The 13,736-nt window shown below is 36.1% G+C and overlaps 1 pseudogene; it reads left to right on the forward strand.

The window, feature by feature from the left end:
• Positions 1–13,736, forward strand: part of LOC139732815 (uncharacterized) — a 59,352-nt pseudogene that overhangs the window by 16,643 nt on the left and 28,973 nt on the right.

Genomic DNA, 13,736 nt, shown 5'->3' on the forward strand with positions numbered 1-13,736 from the left:
GAGTGTGTCATTGTGCCATTTATTGACAGGCTTTGGACAAGAATGGGCAAGTCTGGAAAATCTTCAAACGACTTCTCCAAGGCCCCAGCCTTGATTATCGTTTGATGTCAGTTGATAAAGGGCTATAAGATAAAGAAGAAAACTACTTATGCTGCACAAAAATCAATTTCCCCCCTTTGAAGCCTTTGTACAAAGCGAACAGTAAATAGCACCATATTTTAAAGAAGCATTAAAACCAATCTTTAGATATTAGTCTCTGTTTCAGACTTTCACATCTGGATTTTGCTTCTACAACATTAGAAAAGTTGTTTTTTTTTTTCTTTTCGTTTACGTTGGTTTAATAGCTTAGGAGACCTGCTGATACAATCCCATGCACAGAGTATTTTTTTTTTCATAGATGTAGATGCAATATAATATTATGATATAAATATGGAGTTTGGGAACATATCTTTATCAAGTATGTTTTCTTCAAACATGAAATTTCTGTGACAGAAAGATTGCAGATATGGTAAAATGTGAAAGATTGTATTTTTGTTTTCATTCAGTGAAAAGATAAAAGTACTTGTATCTATTCTCTGTCTACATATGAAGACAAAGATAATTGAAATGCTTACTGAAAATGATAAGAATCTAATTGGCACAGAGTGATCTATTTTAGAACACAGCCAAGGAATTCATAAATAACCTGCTTTTAGAAACACTGTTTATGATGGTCAGTATAGAAGGTTCATACAATTGAAAAAAAAAATGACAAAATTGATAAAGGGCCCAGGCCATTTTTTTGTTTTGTTTTTTGTAACAAATGTTCCTTAAAGGTGATGTTTTGGTCAGTTACTTTCCCCCCTAATATTCATTATTTTTTTAATGCCCGGTTATTGCTTTGTAACAAAAATTTATTTGATGCATAGAAGTTTCTCTCTCTTTAATCTAGCGTAAAAAAAAGAAAAGAAAAGGTAGTAAAGATGATTTGTGTGCAGGTCAACAGAGAACTTGTGAGGTGGTTACATTATCATCTTAATTTATACATACAGCTGTATGTATGGTAAATTATTTGATCCCACTTTCAGGAAAAGATTTGAAAGCTTGAACAATTTATAAGTTTATTACCGCCATCAAGGATGGTATGTGTTTTTTTTTTCAGCATTGGTTTGTTTTGTGTGTTTGTCTGTCTGTCTGTCTGTTTGCAGATCAAAAAGTTATGAGTATGAATGGATTTGGGAGGAAATTTTTAGGAAAAGTTGATGACAGTAGGAACTGGGGGGGGGGGTGTTTAATAATAATAATAACTTACGAACGACTGGCGATCAGTTCTTGTGCTGAATTATTGAATTTTGATAAGTATAGCACATCAGAACTAATCACCAGTCGCTCGTAAGTCGTTCGTAACTTTACGAACAGGAAAACAGGGCCCTGATGATTAAATTTTCACAGTGATCTGGATCACCATATGGATCCAGGGATTTTTTTTTTTAGTTTTTAAATTTTATCTATTTTTTTGAAGGAGTCTTTATCATTGGTAGGGGCCCATCATTAATGCTAGTTTGTGCAATCCTCAGAACTGTTGGCCAGAAAAGCACAGTGGAAGCAACCACGGCTGGTCGGCAGTGAGGGTACACACTTGTATGTTTGATGGTCAAGGAATCTAATAATGCAGATGATATGAATGTAGTTCTGCCCATATAATGGGAAATCACAATATGGGTGGAAACGAGCTGCTCACCAGAGGTCTGTGCTCTTGGAGCGCTTTTCTAGTCTTTGATATGTAACTGCTACCAATCTCTTTGTTTGATTTTGATATCTGTTAGAGCCAACTTGAACACAGGACAAAATATCACTTTAATCTGATGAGAAATGAGGGTTTGTCACACTTCAACAAATAAACTTGTCTGGTATTCATGTTTCTGAAACACATTCCTGATCCTGATAGTCTCCCCAAATCCTGACTGATATTACAACTGCAAACAGCACAACAGCTGTGTTACCAACTCCTTGTCGATCAAACACACAACTCTCTATAAAGCTTTGAAAGAAATATCTGCAATGAATATCTGCAATGGAAAGAACTTGTTTATGTGCATGTTCCATGGTCAAAGTGAATACATTTTTTTTTGAATTTTTTCCCCCATCATGAATGTTCAAGAGGTCAAACCATTCAGATTACGCTACCAACATGCTCCCTAAATTCAAAACTCAGTTGAAAAAACAACCTCCACTACTATGATTGGTCAAATGTGATATGACAAATGTGTATACGAGGAAAGTTGCTAAATTTGCTAATGGAATTATTATATATAAATAAACAGGTAAATAGATCACTAAATGAATAAATAGATTATATTCAGATAGATACATTGATATAGATGGAGAGCGATGTATTGTTTGTGTGTGTATGTGTGTCTACAAATTAATTATTTGCCATTGTGAATGGAATCAATGTTCCTTGGGTGTTACACGTTTATTTTGTACACTATATTTGAGGTATAAAGCCAGAGGGTACCTTGAGACTGTAATAAGCAAAGTCTAAGATATTGCTACTTTTGAGCTATGACTCTTCAAAAATAATTATGGTGCAATGACTCCATCATCAAACTTCCAGTGCCAGAGGATTTTGTTACATTTTGAAATTGACTGGGCAAGTCTTGGCAAGTTAGAATAGGTCATGAAATAAATATAAATTATCATGCATGTATTTTGATACATGTATCCAGGTCTTGTGTTTTTCTTGTTTTTGCTATGAATCATTATCCGTGTGTTGTTAACGTGGTCTTGGTGTACATCTACGTAATGTAGAAATATATTAAAGAGATAAAGAGATCGATAGATAGAGAGAGAGAGCAGGAGAAATATTGAGCACATGTTTTAAGGTTTGAACGTTTACAATGGCTGTGGGCAACCAAAGGTGGTGAGTTGATGATAACAAAAAAGAAAGGTCCATTTTATATGTTATTTCAACCAACTGTTTGGGAAACAAAGAATTTTAATCTTAAGGTTTGGGGTTATTTCTGAATTTTGTATGATGTATGGATATTCTGCAGTATACAATTGTATGTAAAAGATTCTGAGTGCATAATTGTGATACTGATATTACAAAGAATGATGCATTAATCTTTGGTTATCTGTGATATCTAGACAGCTTTCCAATAGCATTTATCACTTTTGCCTCAGGAGGGCAAAGTGTGTGGGCCCTGTAAAATGACACTCAAAAATAGAAAAGGCTTTCGCTTTGTATATTTTGGTGTGGAGAACTCGTGCCTGGAAACGAGGTTGGCTGTGTATGGATATCAATTTGTTTCCTCTTGGTACGGAGAGCAAAGTTATGCAGGACATGTTACTGCTTGCCTAACGCATGGCTCAATTGTTGTTAGTCTAGCGTGACTGTTTTCACGCTACACAATGGAAAGGCCCCGCCCCCTTTGTGCTTTAATACTCCATGCTTTTCTTTTCTCTGACATTTGGCATGTGTTGTCCTGTACTCTAACTCTTTACCTTTGGCCACAGGTTTGGACCAATCGATAGATGGTGCTTGCGGTCAAAGTACTTTGTCGGTGGCAATTGGGCCAATTGCAGCACTAAAATTGCAGTCTTGTGTTGTGACAGTGCCAGTCAAACATGGTTGCCAAGTCAACCTTTGCTGTTTGGACTACATGATGCCTCTGTCTCAGCTACTAATAAAAGAAGCGTGAAATAAAGTTAAAGCCTCTCAATGTTTGAATGAATTTTCAAGAATTGTAGTCATTGTCAGCTCATTTTTCGTAAGGTCTTGAATCAAAGACTAGCTTGTGTTCCATAAAATGAAAGAAGCCAGTCAGCGCTGCATACACTGCTGTATGTACCGTCTTGAAAATTCTGTAAATGAATTAAATCATTAATAGCAGTACTACCTGTATCTTCACACTAAGACAGGGGAGGGGTTCTGTAGCCTTTAAAGCATTGTATTCAAAGAATAAACTGCTAAGCGTAGAAGCTTGTGTGTACATTATATATATGTTACATACATTATATGAAAATTGCTCAAGTCAAGAAAAATTTAGCTAACATTAATGTGTCAGTTGACAAATTAAGAAACAAAATAAAAGGATTTTTTTCAATATCAGTATATCATGAGTCGGATATATTATGATCATATGACTGTCACTTTTGAGTTTGAGTTTTCTCCACATAATACCGGTAAGTACCGATTAGTCAGGTACCCTTATGGTTGCAGTTCGTTATTTCAAAGGCTCATTATTCTGAAGGTTTGTTAATCCGAAAATGGAAGTATTAAAGGTTTGTTGTTCAGAAGGTTCATTCCGAAGTGTGCACGGACTTAACATTTTCGGATCATTGTGAATGAACCTTACCTCATTTTTGGATTAACAAACCTTCAGAATAATTCCACAAATGTTTGGATTAACAAACCCCTTTTCAATTTGGGATTGACTAACCTCTAGGTATTGGGGAATTCATGTGTCTCAGAATGACATACTTTGGGTATAACGAGCATCACCCACCCCTATTAATAGACCAATTCACTAGCGTATTAAAATTGTATGCATGCCATTTGATCAAAGATCGGTTCCAACAACCAGAAAGCTTGCCTGAGGCTTACCCAAGCTTGCCTTACATAGTGACAGCTAGTTTATGCAAACTGGATTCCAAATATATAAATATATTCATCAGAAACAAATAAGGGGAATAGCCTGTCACTACTTGTATGTCCCCGTGAAATGAACATCCATTATATATTTGAATGCTTATTATAAGAATCGTGAAGCCGTCTGTTGGGTAAGATTGGTAAAAACATCTCCCACGAAAGTGATTGAATTTTTCACCTAGAGCTGATTACTTAGGTACTGTGGTTAATTGGGAAAGTCAGCTCTCACTGACCTGCAATGTTATAGGAAATTACTGTAGATCCAGAGCTTAGATTGCCCCGTCGTCTGGATGTAGAGTACCCTTCTTGCAATGCCCATTGAATTTGATTAGCTTTTACCAAAGCATTGCAAAGTTCTGTACTTTGAGTTTAATAATATAGATGTCTGGTAGGCACTTATTTTGCTGACAACTGTCTTTGGTCTCTGCTTGATTGTGTGAAACCCCACCTGTCAAATGTGTGACAGTCTAAGAGAATTTTTTTCATTATTATTCAAAGAGAATTTTAGAATAAGTGTTAATTCGCGCTGTCTATTATTACCATGCAGAGCAAGGAGTTATCATGTCATAATCCAGCAAGTTAACAACTTGAGTCTACTGTCAGCATCTGATGTAAAGCTGTTGAGTCGGCGTAGGAGGCATTTGTACATGAATTGCATTTTGGGCCTGAAGTTTCCTCCAAGATGGAAAAAAAGTTGGTGCTTTGATACAAAATCATGAAAGGATGGCATTTTTGGCCAAAGTGTAACCGCAAGTTCTATGCTTGTGAAATGTACTGACCTTTTCCAAGTTGGCTTTGGAAAGGTTCCCTTAAATTGACATATGATGAGATGTTGGTGTCCATACATTGAAATGGTCAGAATCTTTTTATCTTCTGATTTGAGTCAAATGTCACACCAGTCCCTTCCTTTTATTCTTTGCTTTCAGTCATAAATTTCTGATAATATTCTTTATTGCCTACTTTTCCTTATAGTCAGTGAGGGTGTGTCATATAAATTGATGAAGAATCAGAGGCAATAGGCATTGATGTATCATTCTTTATGTGACTGCTCTGTCTTGGCTGTGAGACAAAGTTTTCACACTGGCTGTAGGCAAAGTTGACTAATTCACAATGTTTTAAAGGGATCGTATAGTTTTGGTTGAGACCTAATTTCAGGTTTCTAACAATTTTTTGTTTTGTTTTGTGGGATAATGAGAAACCTCTTAAGAAATATGAAAGAGAATGTAATTCCATTTTATTTGATGAAAATTGGTTTTGAAATGGCTGAGATATCCAAAACAGAGCGATTCTAATAAAGTGTGGGACCCTCCTTTTATTACAATCGCTTTGTTTTACTTTGTTTTTGGATGTTTCAGTCATTCCAAACCCGATTTTCATCAAATAAACTTTGGATTCCTCTTAAAATGGTATGCTCTGTACTATTTCATAAGTTTTTTTCTTGGTATCTCACAAAAAGTTAAAAGCCCAATTCTCATCTCCACCAATACTGTACCATCCCTTTAATAGAGCAGTGCAAAAGTACATTTCCATACGAGTGATGTTTGATTCCTGTAGTTGGAAAGAGAAATGTCCAGGCTCCTCTTTGAAATATGTCATAAGTTCTGCCTTTTTATTGTTGCATGTGGACTCAAATAAAGTTAAAACTTGATTGTAGCACATGCAGAGGAACTATTTCTTGGAGATGGCTAAAATTGTTCAAGAAATCACCTTCAAAACTAATGACCAAAGGCCTAAGATGAGTTCTTATCAATGCCATGAATAAGTGTCCCACGCCTGTATTAAATTGACCCGTTGAGGACAAACTGATTTTGCTATTTAACACACATTTCCCACAGACACCTGCCTGAGTTTACTCAGGATGAGTATTCAGCAGTGTTTATAATTAAATGATTTAGTTTAATGTAGTTGATATTATATAATATTCATTTGTTTATCTGTTTGTTATTTATTTGTTTATCTGTTTGTTATTTATTTATTGACTTATTCATAGTGTATTAATTTATTCGTTCTAAAAATACACTGCAGCATGTGCTGTGGAGAACGTTTTATATTTCATATTTAATCCTGCCATATAGTGTTTGATGAACATTTTATTTTCTTTTTATGTGATCTCTATGTACCTGTATGTTTTGACATTACTAGAGAATGTAGTAAGTTTTTAAGACTCTCTCAACTGTTTTTTTTTTCTCTAGAACTCTGCTAAGTTTGTGATACATCAGAAGAATCAGTGGCAGTTTGAATTGATAATGATATCATCTTGATATTTAAATGCATATATCTTTATTAATTTGTTTATTGGTTTTGTTATAATCTACATTTTCATTCATTCTCAAAAATTGCATGACTTGGAATGGTTAAGGAATACAGAAGCTAGTTAATGTGTGTTACTTGTGCAGTGTACAAATAAATGGAATTTCTGCATGAAGCTCATGTGAATAACATAAAATTCATTAATGTGCTGGTACAGAGCATATGTTTCATGTCTAATCCTCTCATTGTGTGTGATAAATATATAGTTTTTCTGACATTTATATGTTTTGATGGTATCAGACAACCTAGTTAGATTGTAAGACTGCAAGTCTATCTACTCTTCTTGTTTTGTCTCCAGCAACCTGCTAAGTTTGTGATGCATGTAGGCCCTGCTTCCTCCACACACACTTGAAGAGGTCGTAGCTAGGACCCCTTGACCGTAGGAAAGGTCCATGTGTAGGAAGGTCTATCATACGGGCTAGCTGTGCTTGTAACGGAGAGGTTACACTTACAGTAGGTCTAGCACACCACCATAGCTACAGTAGGAATGGTGAAGGGTGAGGGTTCACGCCCCAGTGTGCAGTAAGTCCTCCAACAACAGGCTGTATCCTCGCTCACTCCTCGTCCAGGTATGCCTCCAGCACTGCATGTCGACATTAATTCCTGTACTAACTTCTTAAAGAGCTCCATCTGTGGAACGCCAACAGCAAAAATATCATGTTGTAGCCACCCACCATTACTTCAGTGCCAGACCCATCGAGACTAAACATTGCCGTCATACAAATTTTACATACATGTATCTGATATCATTCCACTTCCTCAATATTGCTTGGAGGACAGCAATTTTAGAAATAGATTGTTGTAATTATGGTACATGTATTTCTTGGTTTTCAAATAAAACAATATTATACACAAAAGTTGTCTATTGCAAGGAGACACATGAAAAATCATCTTTTTAAAATCATTGTCTTCCTAAAGGCAAAGACATTGTGCAGTAACAGTGCAGAAACAAAGCAAAATCACTTTATTGTAAAAGGGATGAGATAGATACACATGTATATGCACACATAGAAACATCTGACAGTATGAATATTCAATCAACAGAGTAGTGACCACCCAATATGGTGATCTTTGATCTACATTATATTTTCCCTCAGTTTATTAAAAGGTTATGATGTCTCTTGTGTACAAATTAGTTTGCTTTGTTCTTGCAGTATGTAATCAATGTCTTTTCCTGAAGAGACAATAATTCTTGCCATGTCTTTGCTGAAGATCTCAAATTATCTTCCCTGGAAAAAATGAATCTGGTTTCTATCTTTTTTTCTTTCTTTTTTGTATATACTGGTCAAGAAATGGAATTTATTCTTTTTTTAGCTGATTTAAAAAAAATAGATAAATCCCAAAAGGAATGCTAGGTACAAAATTGTAAGTTTGCTGGTTTTGAAGTCCCTTCATATAGAAATAGTCTTGGTGAAATGTTGTACCTCATCACTTTCTCTTTATTGACTTTTAATGCTCAATTCATACATTTATAAGTGGTTTGCTGTGTTAGTGTCTGTGGCTGTAGTCAAGGAAATTTCTATTTATAGCAATGCTCCCTTTATAGTAATGTTTCCTTTATATTGCAATTTTCGAATATTGTCAGAGCTGCAGCAGGGTCGAAACTAAAGCTGTTTTTCCTGCCTAATAGTTTAGTCATGTGTCAATATGAACCTAACGTGCCATATTTGGCATGACAATCAAGCAATATGGGAAAAAAATCCCTCTCAACTGACTTGAATACAAACATAGTTAGAGGTCAAGTGTTGATACTACGGATGGAGCTTTCGATACTGTTCAACTCCAGCATATCAGATCATAGCTCTTAGATACTCCCATATATACTAACATTTGCATGTATCCCATTGTATCATGTATCATCCGATGTTGTATATGGCCTCGAAGCTAATTTCAGATTTAATACATGTAGTTATAATAAAGGTAAGAATAAAAAAACAAACAAACAGCAGAAGTGTCAGGAAAATGAAAAGCAAAGTGTACACAATTGTATCAAGTCTGAACAACAGCTTTTTAGCTTATGACAAAATTACGATAAATACTGATATAGTCAGGTATGTTAGCTTTTTTTTTCATTATTTCTACTGCAGATCCCTGATGGGTAATCCCAATTCCTATTTTTTGTCTCAGGTTACTCATTTCGTGTTAAAATCCAACCCTAATAGCATGTGCACCATTTTGTAAAACTTTCTGTTGTTACATCATTAACAATCAGATTTTTTTTTTTCTATTCCTGTGCTGCTAATGTCCTGTGAATGAAAGTTTTCACAGAGTCATTATTCTCCATGGAATATTTTGTATTTTAGTTTGGCATGCACTCCGATAGACTTTACTGATTATCATAGTTTTGCATGATTTATTTTGTTCTTGTAGTCAATTTTATAGAGCTACCTTGGTTCAGGTGCATTCCATCATATGTTTTGGAATAGACTAAACATCAAGTGAAAACTGCAATCCTTGCTGTTTAGTCAGTGCAGTTCTTAACTTTTACGGCTGTTTTGCCTATCTTCAAGATTGTATTCATTGTAAGAATTATTGTGAAATTAGGTGTCAATGGTTCATTTCCTGGGAAAGAACACAGAAGAATTAGTTTGAATATATCATATACATTGTATGTAAAATTTCAGATTGTAAGATATTAGGTAATTTCACACTCTCATCACTTTGTTTATAATATTTTTTTTCTTGAGCGATAATTTTTGTTGTTGTTGATAAGATAGGGTTGTAGAATTATGATTCTGAATGCCTGTTAAGGAGTTATTAGGAAATCTGAATAAATGTTACATACATTTACATGCAATTATTCAAAGTTTAACTGGTAGTTCTAGATTTACAATACCCTATCTCTGTCTGCATAATTGTATTTCATCATTGTAAAAATATGGCAGAGGTCATTGATCAATGAAGAGAGTATAGCTAAACAGAACCAGTGAGATGCCTGCAAAGCATCAATGTAATGGATCATGTTCGTTCGTCACCTGACAGAACAATAGGTAACATTCAATTGTACAATAGATTGATGAAGGAACAAATTTCAATAGAGCATTGGTCATGGAAGTACTTTTTCAGTTCTTTTTTGTAATGCAGAAATATTGTTGCAACTTTATTCGTGATTATCATTTTATTTGCTTTTGTTTTTATCAACATGTGTATGTATTATGTACAAATTCATTTATAGATTTCATGCTTTTTTTTTTGTACCAAACAGAGCAAAAATTTCAAGTGTAGAATTTTCTAGTACTTCTTCTACCAATCTGGTAGTGCTCACAAGTCAACAGGAAATGAAATGAAGTCAACACACTATGTTGGCATTATATGATATACATATCATTATGATGGGATATTATATTATGTCGAGCACCAGTCATGCGTATTCCCTGAATATCTCAGAGAAATTTGAAACCTCTGATGCTTGCATGTCAGAAGGACAGATTAATGTGGTCCTGACTTTAAATGAGTGATGATACCTGTGTTTGTGTTGTTGTTTATTACATACGCTGTACATGGTATCTTTGAAAGATCAAAGCTTACTTTCTTTCTCTTTCTCTCTCTGTTTCTTTCTTTTTTGTGCATTCTTTTTAATACACCCTGTGGATCTATAGATTTTCTTTATATGTATTTGATATTATAATACCAATGCTACAGTAATCTTTCATTCTGTTGAACATACATTCCCGACCCTTCCCCCCCCCCAAAAAAAAGTGCACAATTAGTTACTCATCTTCTTGTATCACCAAAATATATCATACTCTATACTGTAACAAATACATGTTGTGACTTCAAAAAACAAAACAAAACAAAAACAAAACCATTAAATACTAGTTGACTGTGCAGATGTGTAGGCAGGTCACAATGATAAAAAAAAATTCCTCAAAAGTAAGAAAAAAGAAAATTATTCCAAGTGAACAGTGCTCCCCAAGCAGCAGGCAGGTGAAAATCGAGGAGAAATCAGACAATAAGACAAGGCTGTTTGAGTGTCAGAATCATTCAATATCTGTCCTTTAGGCTGTTAAAACCTGCCCTTCTGATCACATGTCTTTGTTGACATCTATTTTTGAAATAGTCTTTATTTGCCTATTACATTTCAAGCATACGGAATTCCTTTTGTATCCACTTTACCGGAAGATGATGGCTTTTCTGTCAAGTGATGTACTATTAAAGCACATTAGCTCTTCAACATGCAATGAACAGATTTTAAGTGGAAAAGGTCTCTCTTAAGAAATTATCAAGCTGTTGACATTCAAAACCAAAATGAGAGAGAAGTGAAATGTAGTTACGACCCAGGTGAGTAACATCACAGCCATATATCTGCCAAGCTTGATTGGTGTATCCAAAGGGCACCATTGTTCATTGACTGGCACCTATTCAGCTAAGGTATACTCCTCCTGATACTTTTCCAATTGTGATAAAGTTTTAAAATTGATGTGTTTCCATCATTATTCTCTGCTTTGATTCAAGATGACCTTTCCATTATGGTGAATTTCATTGATTCTTCCAGGAAATGTGATTTTTCCTTGAGTTCATTGTCTGATCAGTCAAAGTAGGTCCGTATGTCTGTTGAGTTTATTCTTTCATGGTATGTTTATTAAGTCTTTGTATGAATTATCCATCAATCAAATCTGTGATTATTCTTCTTCCCATAATGTTTTTCACTCTAGGTACGACCAAAGCCCAAGTTTCTTGACCTACTCCTGTCTGTTGGAGCAAGAGGGAATACCTTTACTGCCAAAGAAGTAAGTAGAAAAGGTGGTAGAGAATGAGTGAAGTAAATAAAAAAGAATAGAAAAGGAATTAGAAACAGCAGTGCTTTTTTTTCTTTTTCCTCTTGTGAAACATGGACAAATCTCTCAGATTGATCTTTTCTGAAGTCTTTTACCTTGGTCTGCTGATTTTTGCCTATATCTCTAAGGCATATTTCTAAGACTGCATCAATCTGTGAATCCACTCTTGCTCTGTTTCCATGGTGACAATTGCAGTGGCCTGGGTAAGTTTATTGCTCGTGCTCATACACGCCAGACATGAAAAGATGAAACGCACAATGCCAGTGTATCCCCCCCCCTCCTTTTTAGCTTATAGCACACGAGAATCTCTGCTTGGAATTCTGGGTAGTGGTAGGTGTACAATAGAAACCGGAGAAAGATACCTCAAAATTGCTTCCATTTAGACTTCAAAAGCATTTGTCACCATGCTCTCTGCTTGCATACAGCAAAGAGTTACTAATATTTATGAATACATAGCTTCAGCACTCGAGCCAGGAATTGGTCATGAAAGGGATTGACAACTACTGATAGATAAACTTCATGGTATATTGCCCTCAGATGTACTCTGCAGGGTATTCATCTATCCATCGGTGGCCTTCCTTTCCCATAATCTATCTCTCTCCTACAAAGCAATCTATTCTTTCTCCCGGCACTTCATTTCTTCTCCTGCCCAGCCTCACAGTACCGTTTTCTCCCATCTTCCATTTACACCTTCCGTAAATTGCCTTAATATGCTTTTATTATACCACCTCCTCCCCCCCCCCCCCAAATTCCACTGATATGTATTTTTGTAAAAACCCCGCTATAACACCCTCCTGTATTTTGAACTCTCTTGCGGTTTCACTCCCAAAGAAACACAAATGCATGTTATGGAAATTTATGCATGCATGTTGTCATTTCCCACAGTGAGTCTCATCCCGTCTGCAACATCCCATTTGTCATATATCGGTTGTGTCATCTATCTTGCCTTCATTTACACACCCCTGCACCCCACCCCAATCCAACCCCCCCAAACAGCCATGATGTTTCCTGTTCTTTTGTCATCCTTGGCCCACCTCTATGTCCTCAGATTGTGATGCTGATAGTGTCATCTTGTGCGGTATCAATCTTAACGGGCTCACTCCTTCTTTGCCTTCTGCACTCCATTCAGTGCTCTCTCATCGCCCTCCTCCTCCTCCTGCCGTCCCTGTCGACACCTGCACACAAGTACCTCCCTTCCAAGTACCTATCTCCCCCCTCCCCACCATTGTCTCTTTGTCTTCCTGTACCAACCTCCAGGCGACATGCCAAAGTATGAGCATATTTACCTCCAGCCATGTCCCTCTTTTATGTCTCTCACTTCCCGTTTAATAAGTCATCTAGGCATTACCCATGTTTTAACCCCCATCCTTCCGCAACCAGCCACCCTCCTCCCCCCTTACACACACAGCCCCAGCTCCTTTGTCCGAGCGTTCTCTCTCCCTTTGTTTCTCCTTCTCATCTTGTCTCCCTCTCTCCCTTTCTCTCTCTCTCCCTTTTGCAATCAAGGCAAATTAGTCAGTGTGATGGAGTTGCCATTGTTGAGATTCCAGGTAAGATGATGATTCAGGATTCTCAACCAGGATATGGAGACCAGGATGCGTTTTTTTTTTTCTCTCCCAGGCACGCGCTGCACGAGCACATTTTGTTTTGACTGACATGATGCGGAGTACTACTCCCCATCCTGGAGTTTGCCCGACGCAAGACGTGCAGTTATTACCATCTAGACGCTTTCTGCGAAAGATTCTCGAATCAGAAACGAGACAGAATGCAAAGTCATAAATCATAGAAAAAAACTCTAATAAGATTACCCGGTGACAGTGATAGTGATGATAACCCCACCCCCCCCAAAAAAAAAAAAAACAAAACAAAACAAAACAAAACAAAACACACACACAAAAAAAAAACTAGCATTGATGTTTACAAATTCCTTCCATTTGTGATACATTGTAGAAGTAGTTTGTAAGATGTTCTATTCAGCAGATAAAGAAAGAGAAGTTATTTTGAGTGAAAGCAAA

The sequence above is a fragment of the Diadema antillarum genome, unplaced genomic scaffold, assembly GCF_040938485.1.
Source record: "Diadema antillarum isolate AM-2024a unplaced genomic scaffold, OU_Dant_1.0 seq00000451_RagTag, whole genome shotgun sequence".
Lineage (NCBI taxonomy): Eukaryota > Metazoa > Echinodermata > Echinoidea > Diadematoida > Diadematidae > Diadema > Diadema antillarum.